This window comes from Formica exsecta, unplaced genomic scaffold (assembly GCF_003651465.1).
Source record: "Formica exsecta isolate Colony F162 unplaced genomic scaffold, ASM365146v1 scaffold4, whole genome shotgun sequence".
Taxonomy (NCBI): domain Eukaryota; kingdom Metazoa; phylum Arthropoda; class Insecta; order Hymenoptera; family Formicidae; genus Formica; species Formica exsecta.
This window is the reverse complement of record NW_021851238.1, coordinates 556,282-568,901: the sequence shown is the minus strand read 5'-3', so window position 1 is coordinate 568,901 and position 12,620 is coordinate 556,282. Positions and strand designations below refer to the sequence as shown.

The window sequence follows — 12,620 nt, the reverse complement described above, 5'->3', positions numbered from 1 at the left end:
GAAGAGCGGCCTAAACGGGGAAAAAAAATTCCAGGACTTCCCGATATTTTCTTCTCTCGGTTGCTTTCTTTTTTCTCGCGGAGAAGAAATCTTTTTTTGATTTAACCGGCCGGGTTCCGGGGGTACCAAAAGCACTTTATAGTCTCGGTGCGCGCATACATGGGCCCCCGCTGGTCGATGCGTTCTCTCGGCGCCATGTTTGTTTTTCAGTTGTTAAGCGCGCAGCGGGCCTCCAGACAGGTTTAAATCAGCCTCCACTTCTCTCTCTCTCTCTCTCTCTCTCTCTCTCTTTTTCTCATCTTCTACATTCCTTCTCTCTCCCTCTCTCTGCCGATTCTTTCCTCCCGGCACCTCCCGCCTCCTTCCCACCTCCCCCTTCCTCCTGCGCGCTTCTCGAGCGAACCGCATATACACCGTTCGGTCCGTGAGTCAGTCCGACCGGGTAACAAATTGCTTTTTGTTTGAACGGACAAATTAGTGATATGGCCACGCCGACTCGGCAGAGATGCCGGTCGAAAGAGGGAGGCCTGAGAGGGAGAAAGGGGGACACGCGGTGTTTATTTAAATATCGCAGGCACCGAGAGCGCAGTTTCGCGCAAAGGGGACATCCTCCTCCTTGACCCCACGTGGGTGTCGGTCGGATATCTCGCGTTCGCCTCGATCACGACGATAAACTGACGGCTTCGATTTTTCTGGCAAATCTCTCGTCGAATCTCTCGAAACTCATCGTTATTTTCGTTATACCTTTCTTTCTTGTTTATTTAACGCTTATTTTTATTTAATGTATGCATTATTAATATTTATATCCAGTTATATGCGTTATATAATAGCAAAAGCAGTCTTTTGAAAAAAAAAGCAAGATAAAAGTAAAAAGTTCTTGATTATTACCAAGATTTATAAATTTTGCACTTATCATAATAATACAGAGTTACTATAAATTTTTTTTTTTAAATTATAATATTAAAAATCAATTATTAAAAATCTATTGCCTCCATTATGAAACAATTGAACATGACGGAAATAGCACGCGTTGCATTGCGTGCATTGCGTGCTCGTTCTCCTTTTTTTCGTGCTCCTTTTTCTCGAAGAGTCGATCGTTAGTGTCGCGGCGCTAATCGGCCAGCGTAACGCTCTGTTTGAAAAGGTTCTTTGAGGCTGCTGTTGATTTTTCTGGGTGCTAAACGTTCAACGCGCGCCTCCCTCCGAACCGAAGAGGGCTGGATGCGCCGACGAGCCATACACGGGAGTCTGATTTTTTTTTTTCATCATTTTTTATTTCTGGAATGACCCGAAAAAGAGCGTTCTCGCTACACGCCTCGTCCTCCGTGAACCACTCGAGTTCACTTTGCACCTCCCATTCCATCTAGTCCGTTGAAAGTCCAAATACGCGTTCTCCTTCTCTCTCTATCTTTCTCTTTCTCTGTTCCTCTTTCGTGGACTCTCGAGCGCACGTGCTCCTCGTAAAAAAACGGCCGCGATATTAGTTACACCTACGAGCCTTTAAAGTTCCTCCCGAAAGCCAAAGGTCCGTATTTTCCCGCCGCACCTTTAGCGTTAACATAAGTGTTACTGTCCGTACAATTCTGTGTGGTCGCCTATTGACGTTGTGAACCTCTTCCTCATATTGGGCAAATAAAACTCGAGACGACCGTCACATTTAGCGTTAGATGTGCGTTAAAATACGAGACAAAGTTTCAAATCGAACATCATTCTTTTCCCCCCCATTTTACCGACAATTTCATTTATTTAATCTTGGCAAAAATGCTCGTTTGAAATTCCACTTCTCGCGCATTTCGTGAATATACCGGATCAACAACAAAAATTGAATAAATTCGTTGTTCGGATTGAGAAATTTATACGTCTTTCCTTACCATACGAAGAATGCGTCGAAGTACGCCTGAGCCAAAGTGAAGGATCCTCTTAATTAGGCTAGTTCAGGTTGATCCACCCAAGTCGAGCTACCCAAAAGCAAGATCGATAAAAACGAGAGTGTTTTCACGGCTCGCTCTCGCACCACGACCTAATCAGTTTTCTCGGACAGGGATTAGCGTGCCTTCTCGCGCACGCCATTAGCTTCGATCATACATGACGGGAAATTTATCATCGAGAACGAATAATTTATCTGGGAAGATGCAGGTCTAATTAGTCGAACATCGTTTATCCGAAACCCATTATATTAATAAACACGAGGGTGATATTTTTGCAAGCGTGGAGAAGATCGTAAAAATATTTCTAATTGAACACACAAGCTACTTTGGAAAGACGATGGTGCTCTTTGATTTCATTCTCGCGCCGCTTAATCAATGCATCGTTTAATAAATACTCAGATACTTTGTATAATTCTTAATTAAGCACAGTGAGAGAGAGAGAGAGAGGAGGAAGGGCGGGGGGTTAAAAGCTCATCTATATTTTAATTACACCTATATTTTAATTAGAGAAAAATAATCATGTGCAATCGCGGCATACTTTGTGGTTGCTCTTACGTCATTTTAATCACTCTTCTCCAGTTGGCATTAATATTCCACGATAAATACGCGGTGGCCTTTAATGCTGATAGCGAGACGGTTATTAATATACAAGCAAACAGAATTAGCTCCAAGTATTTGAACAAGCCAGCGGTGGAAGAGTATGGCGGGGCGAGTGTGGAGAGCGAAAAGATGCTTTGATGCTAGCGCTGGAGGCGAGGGTCAAAACTCGCATAAAGGATCGAAGATACGCTATATGTTCTCTCTCTCTCTCTCTCTCCCCTTTCCACTCTTTCTTTCTTCTCTCTCCTCTCTTTGCTCGCCGTATTATATATTCTATCTTAGTGCCCTCGACCGCGACGACTTTCGATGAAAGATGCGAGAAAACGTCGCTGGAATTAATTAAGCGTTCTTTTGACCCTGTAGCTTACTTTGAATTGATTTAAATTTCGTTTCAAATTCTTAACTTAACGTTTAATAAATATCATCGAGACAATCAGAATCTTGATTTTCGAAAACTATACGAGAAATGCTCTATTCTTCTTCCCCCATTATTCTTAATCCCCGAAAAATACACGAAACTTATCGAATTTATCACATCGAGGTATATCAGTAATTGGGATCTTAAAAATAGAGAAAGAGAAGAATTCGGAAACTTTTCTTAGAAAAATTCCAAGTTATTTAGGAAAGACGACGGTGCTCTTTGATTTCATTCTCGCCGCTTTCACTTCATGCTAATTTCCATACTTAAGAAGTCGTAATCCGATCATGACCGTCGAAATGAAGAAGTTTCGCTCGCCCTTTAGGAATATCGACTTGCATTTGCGCTGAAATTCGATGAAGCCGAGCGATTCGCGAGAAGAGGAGAAACATTCTCCGGTCCAGCTATTTTCGCAACGAGCGACACTTTTCGATATCTCGGATATTTCCGCGAAGGGCGGAATGAAATCGTCGAGTCGGATTTCTTCCAATAACGACACTGAAATCGGATAGATTTTCGTCTCGCGTTTCGTCGAATTTATTCTATGAATAGGGAAACGCGGGATGGGATGCGATCGCGCGCGCTTAATAGGAAGGCGAGAAACACAGAGGCCATTGGTCCATTGAGAGTAACGGTCCCGAATGGTCCCTTCCTTCTACGAACGTCCGTCGAAAGGCGAATGCTACATACTGGCTCTCTGCTGAGAGATCTCCGCTGTCCTTTTTATCCGGAAAAATTTATCGTCATCCTACTGAGAGCCGAGCTCGTTTCCTAACGTCACGATCGATTGTAAGGAAGAGAGAGAGAGAGGAGGAGGTGGGGACATTCAGAAAATCTAATAAACGATGACGGGATAATTTTAGGGAAATATTGTTCTGTGTGTGTGTAATACTTTTATGCTCAATGTCTCTCGTTAAAAGTAAAATATTGAACGCCCGACGTACGACCCGAGGGCCTGTACAAGTATCCGGATTTCCGAGAATATTGGGGGAAAATCTAGTAATAGTTTCAAATAGATACGCCGAAAGATTTATTTTCAAGAAAATAAAATGAGCTGATAGAGTATTAAATCCAGGCTTAATTCCTAATGTGATTCTTAGATTTTTAATCGATTATTGAAAACACTCGGAAATTTATTTCAAATTAATGTGACACAGCCTATGGTTAAAATATCAATTGCGTTTTTAAATATTTCCATTTTAGTGTTTTATTAAATTGTACGCTAACTGTTATTAATATATGTATATAACACCATATTTGTCATCACAAAACTTGTAATTACAAACATGGTATTATATGTATGAATATTCGCGTGTAACGCGAGAATAAAAATGCGATTCAGTGAATCTCTCGCAACTGTATTTCCACGATACAGCAATGAAATCGCGACAAAGATTAGTACTCAAATCTTTCACAGACGGTTTTTTGAAAAAAATGTCCTAGTCGTCATTCCGCTTCCGTTGAAGGCTTATGGTAGTCAAGTTCATCTTGCGGCTGATGAAACATGGCTGATCGCAGTCGCAGTTCCGGCGAAAAGACCTGCTTGCCTCGGTTCGCACGTGGCACTCAGGCTTCTATCTGACCGTTTCATCTTCCGCTTCCTTCATCTTCATCCATCCTCGTCTTTCACCCCTTCTCGTCGTCCCACGCTCTCCAGTAGCCTCCTCTCTCTCTAGTTCTTCTTTTATCTCTCCCCTCTTACCCTGTCCCTTATACCACCAGCTCCCTCCTCGTTATTTCTTTCTCTCTTTCTCTCTTTTACTGTGACTGCCGCTCTTTAATCGCGCCCGTATCTCCATCTAAATGCGCTCCCCGAATGCGAAATTCACGTAGTGATATGTGACTCGAGTAATCGTGTCTTTTTCTGAACACTCGCGTCCCCTGGAAATCACCTTCCCGGAATGCGATATAACGCCCGCGGGAACATAATCGCCTTCAATGAGAACATAATGTACGCGCAATGCAATTTTCTAAGGCTCTAAGTTAGCATTTTCCGATCTTTGTCGACTTGTATATAAATCGACTACATTATATTTATTTATTTATTTATTTATTATATTTTATATATATCTTTTATCGACAACACGTGGAAAGAAGGGACACGCGCGTATAAGCATGTAGAGTCGAAGAGGACAGTCGACGCAGCTACGAACATTTTACGACGTCGAGTGGCAATAATAAATATCAGGTTACTTTGGGACCGTATCTAGAATAGACTCTAACTGACTATTAGCTAAATATTTATTAGCTAGATAAGCACCTGATTTATTCCCCCCTCTCTCGTTTGACGCTTACGAAAGCCCATCGACCGCGCCCCATCGACATTGTCCCATCGTCAAGTATTTAAAAAACATCTTCATCTCCTGCCGGTGGCACGATTAACTGAGGAAATTAACTGCACATGGGATTGATTACACAGTTCAACAGAAAAAAAAACACCGGGACGGGACTATCCGTTTCTTATAGATTTTTGGACGCTGAATACGAATCTGGTTGTGAAATTACTCCGTCACGTCAGAATTTTGAGAAATTTGCAATTAAAGTTACAAAAAAGGGCTATTTTCACGAACTTTGTCATATACATTATAGCTATAATATGTGACGTGCTGAAGAAGTTTTATTACAATCAAAATAAAGTATGTTGTTAGGATTGTCAACCCTGAATAGGAATTTTTGGTGTCGGTTATGGTTAATAAGATATCCATAGTTAAATATGGGGTATTGTAGAAGTTAGCTGTAACTTAGGTCATTGACGATTTACCAAATAGCTTTCAATTATTACTTAAACTTAAGAGTTTTTTAGGTCACTGAATACGAATTCAATGTCAAAATTGTCAAATTCAAAATGGTGGATTCAAATGTTTACATTGCAATCTAAATATTTTTTAAGGTTTGGCATCCGCCATATTGAGTCCACCATTTTGAATTTGACAATTTTGACATTGAATTCGTATTCAGCGATCTAAAAAATTCTTAAGTTTAAATAAATATAATTGAAAGCTATCTGGTAAATCGTCAATGACCTAAATCACAGCTAACTTCTGCAATACACCCCATATTTAACCATGGATATTTTATTAATTATAATCGACACCAAAAATTCCTTTTGAAGGTTGAAAGTCCTAACAACATACTTTATTTCGATTGTAATAAAACTTCTTCAACACGTCACATATTGTAACTATAATATGACAAAGTTCGTAAATATCCCTTTTTTGCAACTTTAATTGCAAATTTCTCAAAATTCTGACATGATGGAGTAATTTCACAACTAGACTCTTGTTCAGCGTTCAAAAACCTATAAGAAACGGCTAGTCCGGTTCCGGTGTTCGAAAAAAGTCATTTTTTATTGAACAGTGTTATTTAAGACGGTGTGGTCTTATCGATGATGCCGGATTCCTTCCGCTTAATATCTGACGACGATTAAAAAGGATGCAAAGTTCTTCTACCGTTGTTCGCCACTCGGAAGCTTATCATCCCGAGCGGAAATTTGACACACACACACACACACACACACACACACACACTTGTCATTCGTATTCCATCCCTCCGGATCGTGTCTCCCACGAAGCGACGCATGTTTACGGCGTCGATTTCGCCAATCGAGACGCTCGATTTCGCGTTAATATAATCGCATATCCGTTTCTTCCGAGTAGACGTGACTCGATATTCCCTTTCACCTCGATTTATCTTCCCGTATCGCTATCGTACGAACGATAAAACCGCCAACTGTACGATGCGAAATGATCCTGCATACCGCCCTTTGATGAATCATATCTGGTTTTATCGATAAGGCATTCCTCTAAAATTAAATTTAAGTTGATATCGACAAAAAGTTATACATTACAAAATTGTTATATTAGAAATATTTAAATCGTATTTTTTCAATGAGTTTTTCTTCCAAAATTTAGGCATTTTATATTTTTCATTGCGTATTATTAATAAGATTTTGCACATTTTATCATTATTTAATTTATGCATCTAGAATGCAAACTGTTATATATCAATATCAATACGATATAACGTGAAAGGAGAAATACATTTTTGATTCTTAAAGCGATTACCTCGTTTAACGGTAGATATATCGAACGGTCGCACGTGAATAACGCGCGGGAAATAGTAAAACTCGTTCTCACGGAAACGTGTCGGCGAGTTCTCGAATTGCAAAACGGCCGCGCACCGTCTCTCGTAAAGTGTCACCGAGGCCGCGCGCACCGGGACTACACCGTATAATCAAAGAACCTCCTTTGCATGCAGACGAAACTCGCGTTGAACGAAAAGTATCGATTACAGAGATTTTTCATTGAACTTTCGCGGAGCAGAAATAAATCGTCTGCCTCTTTTAATTGCACTTTTCTCAAAGCACATTTTGTAAAAGTTACAACAATGGTAGATTCCTGTTTTTCACGGCTGTCAACTGTTCTGAAAACGATCTCAGGAAAGATCCAACATTTATAAAATAGTCCGTAGTATTTGCATTTTATATGGAAATGTAGTTTTATTTATATAAGATAAATATGAATTCATTTATGTGGTATTGAAGTCGTCATGCTATCATACATTTAAACAAGACAGTTCTTTTGAGAAAAAAGAGAGAGAGAGAGAGATAAGATAAAGAGTGAGTAAAATTTTATATCATAAATGAGAGAGTATAAACTATGTCATAAAAAACAAATTTATTTTTATCCGGTTTACTCGTTTTGTTGACTACTTACATCAGATAATTTAAGAGAATTGATTCCGTTTAACGTAGAATCATTAAATTGAAGTAACATGTGCCCCAGTCGTAAAGTGGAGTTTCTTCGCAAAACGATCGTTAATTCATTTCTGAATTAATTATTAAGGAACCGTTGAACAAGATCCTCATTTACGTGCAACTTTCTTGTAGCTAGTAAACGTCGGCTTATCTATTAAAAATTAATCACGACAATTCTGAATATGGACAGCCGCTTTAAAGTATATTCGTCCGCAAGGAATTTGCCGTCAGTACGAAAGAGAGATAATAATCGTCCGGCATGACTTTAATTAGGAAGAACCGGCCAAAAGTGCAAAAGGGAGGAAGGAGCGAGACGTGACGCGAAGTGCGTAATAAACTTCACGTGCGTACGACTTCCCAAACCAGGCACGTTTTTCACGTTCGTTAAATTCTGCGTACTAATTATACGGAAGCCAATCCAATCATTTGCCTTTGCCGGCTACTCTCAACCGGCGGCTCTCATCCTCCGAGGGGCCGAGGGCGATTTATCCGGGACCGCGCACAGAAAATCGCGAACCTTCGGGAATCCGCCTCGTAAATTTCTTCGTATGCGCGCGAAACGGGATCGAGCATTTTTCTCGACGTTGGCTAAAAAGCAGCGTCGACGAACAAGGGATTTAACCATACGAGGTATAATAAAAAGCTTTACGTCACTATATATATATATATATATAAAATAGTAGTGGAGTTAAGTTATTTAAAGTAGATATTTTTTCTAGCATTGCGATTTTATTCGCGTTTTGTTCTATAATATCACGTATGTTCGATAGTAAGACGAAATGATAAATTTATTTGCTTTAGAATCTTAATGCGATTTACCTCTTACGAAACTATTAAGTGCGAAATAACAAGATAAATCTTCTTTTATACATCGAGTACGCGATACCTGCGCGTTCTCTGATAACACGAACGCGAATTTGATCGATGACACCTAGACTAGGAGGGACGGAATTTTCGTCGTCTTCATCGCCATTCCGAACGGTCAGAAAATGTCTGGAATTCCGTTTTCGCTTTCGTCGATGTCGCCTCTTCCCCTCCCGGCGAATCTCGGAGACATTCGACTGACCTCGCGCGGGTATGCGCGCGGAACGAAATTAATGCTAATCCCTTGGAATTAATCCCACGAGCCGAATGATTGAATGGAGGTTGGATTATTCTGGTACGCGCCATCGGTCACACGAGTCTCGCAGCGAGCCGTTTCCACGGGATTAATCACCCCCGGTGCGCTTCTTTTCCGCCTCGATCGTGGGGCTTTTTTTTCCACATTTTATGACCTCGCGGGTGGATTACTATCGACTTTTTCGAAAGCGCGTCACCACGCGCTTTGACAAATAATGCATGATTTTTCCCGGCGAGGCCGCCCACGGGGCATTTCACAGGGTTTTTTTCGGAGTTTTGCGAGAGCTGACAAATGTCAATCGACACCATCGATTCTTTATATGACGCGGGATTAACGGCAGCTCCAGTTTAATTGTAACACCCACGATATTATAATTTGAGTCGCTGTACGCACAACGGATAATTAAATTCTTTGCAATAATAACAAATAAATTTTTATTATATAAAAAAAATACCAGAGAATTGCAGTATATTTTTATTACAAAGATTGCAAAATTTTGAAAAAATTGATTTAAAAAAAATCAAAATCAAACCGTATATATCCGTTTTATCATATTTCGAATTTTAAAAATATTAATTTGCTAAAATTTTTATTCTGCATATCCAATTACTGCATGGTATGTAATATAAACCTCAGTTATCGTAAATCATGTTAAATTCACGATAACGCGCGATGACTGAATCGGGCATGTGAGATTAGGTCGCATTAATGAATCGCGCGATCCTCGTAATCTCGATACTTTATAATCGTCCTTTGTTCCCGTAACGGGAGATCGTCTTATCTGCTAACTACGCGAATGACTCGGATGATTCACACCGATACACGCGCAAGTTCTCGCGGTGTTACTTATTTATCGTGAGTGACATTGACCTATGCGATGATCGTCATCGCGCCCGTTCGTTGGATCATCGCCGCCTATCTCATCATCTGGATGACCGATCTCTCTCTTTCTTTCTCTCTCCTTCTCGCGTATCGGGTGACTGTGCAAGTTAAAAAAAGTCGGACGACTTTTCCTCTTTCATCCTTACCTCCGTCGTATCCCTCGACATTAACGATACAACGGGAGGACGAAACAGACGAATGACCGTTTATTAGAAATGATAGCGTTTTAACTGGCTGAGATATTTCAGGCGAGCGAACCGACAAGAAGAAAATGCCGAGAACGAGGGAGGGGAACGAGAGGAGATCTATAGCTTAGCCAGTCCGAATCATATGCGTGTCTCCATACGCTTGCCTGCTTGTGTATGTATAGTATACGTGTTCGTGGATACGAACGCGAAACGTGTGGGTTTGAATTCTGTCCGATTAAGATTTAATTTTTAAATCACGACCGTTCGCCCTGCACGAATCTACATGATTGCCGAGACACGTGCCATCCTGCGAAACGTGATTGTGCTTCGTTTGCCGTTCTCTACAACCGCAATATCTATCCAGCGTGTGTTTATTCCTGCAGGGGTGAGATTTCGCGACAGATGGTCGAAGATTCGACGAGACGATTTGTCGATGCAGTCCAGCGATTACATTCGATCAGGCAAATGATTCGTTCTCTATTGAACAAATATTTGCAACCACAAAGTATATAATGATCCCCGTCAAATTTCGATTTGAAGAAAGCACGTCAAAGCTGTTTACAACGAGACGAAAAATTATCACGCGCGGTACAAACACAATTGAAATCTATTTAAAATATTAAGGAACGGTCAAATATTTTCTATGAAAGAGTAATGATCTGTTTCAGGAGAACTCGGTGTCTCTTTGAACAGAATTCTTTTGAAAAAAAAAAAAAAACTTAAAGTCATTATGCGTCGTTAATGGATCGATTCCTCGTGGTAGAATTTCGTGGACAAATGCTGACCTAGCCCAAGTAGTTACAAACCCGAACCGACGACGGCTGTATAATAACCGAACGGTTCCTGGGAACCACGCAGGCATTATGTACGCGTGTCAATCTTCATTGCCGGGCGCCTTCCGTTTTCACGAGGCTTAATAAAAGCCTCGTCCAACGGCGAGAACTGTATATAGACCGTCTTGTGTAAATATTGATTCCCGGTGTTATCGCCCCCTGAAATTGAGCGACCAGAATTTTGGGCGTTTGATACTGTCATTGAGCTGTCATGTCGCACTTGCGACATGACAAATATCGTGTCCGTAAAATCGCTTTGCGATTATTATGTCTCTCTCAACGCGCCTAGTCATAAAATAATCCAGTCTGTTTCGCACGGTTCTTTTTCACTTTCTGCACTCTCTTTAAAGCGAAATAATTATATATATTTAAATCTCATTTAGTGAAGAAAAGATACGAGGAAAATATTCTAGGAAAATATAGAAAATATAAATGATAAAATATTATCTTACATTTTTTCTTATTTTGAATCTGTAAAAAAAAAGAGACTACACACAGAAAAATACATACTATATACAAGTAAATATTACTTGTTTCAAGTATTTCAAAAGTTTATATATCCGCAAATCTATCATAAGTTTATCATAAGCATCAAATTTATTCAAAATGTATTCTAAATCCTAGTAAATTTAATCAAGAATATTAAATTATAGAATTGAAAGAAATATACTAAATTTTTCTGATCTAATAAATTTTCTTACATTAAATTAACCATATCTGACTTTTCTTCGATAAAATTTTATAATATTCTTCAAAAGAAAATATTTACTTTTTTTGAGTACATGATAATGAGTTTTTCTAAAATTTGTGACAAGTCTATTTTAAGACTGTTATTAAGAAAATATTCTTTGTTAAAGATAACTTAAAAGAAGTAAAGTAAACTGAGTAATCATTTTTCTTAGCAATAGAATAATATTTTTCTGTGTGTACGGAATATTCTTGTCTTCTGTCATCTAAATGTTTCATCGCTGCAATGACAAAAATCAGAGTATTTTCTCGATCTCTCGTGTTTAACTTTCAAGCCGCGGACTCGCCACGAACAGTTCGCATCATATTCGAGAAACGTGGCTGCTCTCGCAAGGCACGGCACGCTTGGACCCAAAAGTAGTTTCTAGGAATTAAAATCATAAAGACGGCGACTACGGTGAATACGAAATTTGCGGGCTACCATCTGTTTCCCAGGCGAAGAAGCGGCAAATGCAGTCGCAGGTAAGCTGTCCGCGTCGCATCAGTGGCATAAATCCGCCCTTATGATGCCCCGGTTCCTTTCTGACGGATCTCGATGAATTCATGATAAATTAATGGGATCGCGAGCGGAATACGGTAGGGAGAAGAGGTCAAAGAGCGCCGCGGCTGACGACCGACTTTCGGCCGTGGAAAGGTCAAACGCGGACCGAGATGTGCGGGATCTCGCCGCGTCTGTCGCTGCATTTTACGATGTCAATTGTACGTGAGGTTGCGGACTCTACATGCACGGTCGATGTCGCATTTGGCGTACATGCATTCTTTACCACGCGTTCGTGTGTCGTCTTTATCGATCTGCCCTGAATTGAACAAGTGTGCGGCGATGCTCTTAGACACTCGGTTCACTCGCTAAATCCATATTTGTACGCGATAAAAAGAGAAATGTAGAAGTTTTAAATATTAATAAATAAATCGATAAAATATATATACATATATAAAATGAGATTGATAAATTAATATTGTAAGAATACAAGGATATATATCTAAGTATGTAAATGAAATATTTAAAATTTGCGATGGAAATGAAGCACCGATATTTCTGATGTAATTTCAACCCCTTTGTGGCCGCAAAAAAAGATCGGTAAAAAACTTTGAAAGCCCAGAAAAGAATGCGAGAGACCGACAGTGCCTTTTTGAACGCGTCCTGCCTA

General features: G+C 40.0%; 1 protein-coding gene across 16 annotated transcripts in view; it reads left to right on the top strand.

The window, feature by feature from the left end:
• LOC115239876 (ephrin type-B receptor 1-B) overlaps positions 1-12,620 on the top strand; it is a 106,578-nt gene that overhangs the window by 66,747 nt on the left and 27,211 nt on the right. The gene's annotated exons all lie outside the window — the stretch shown is intronic.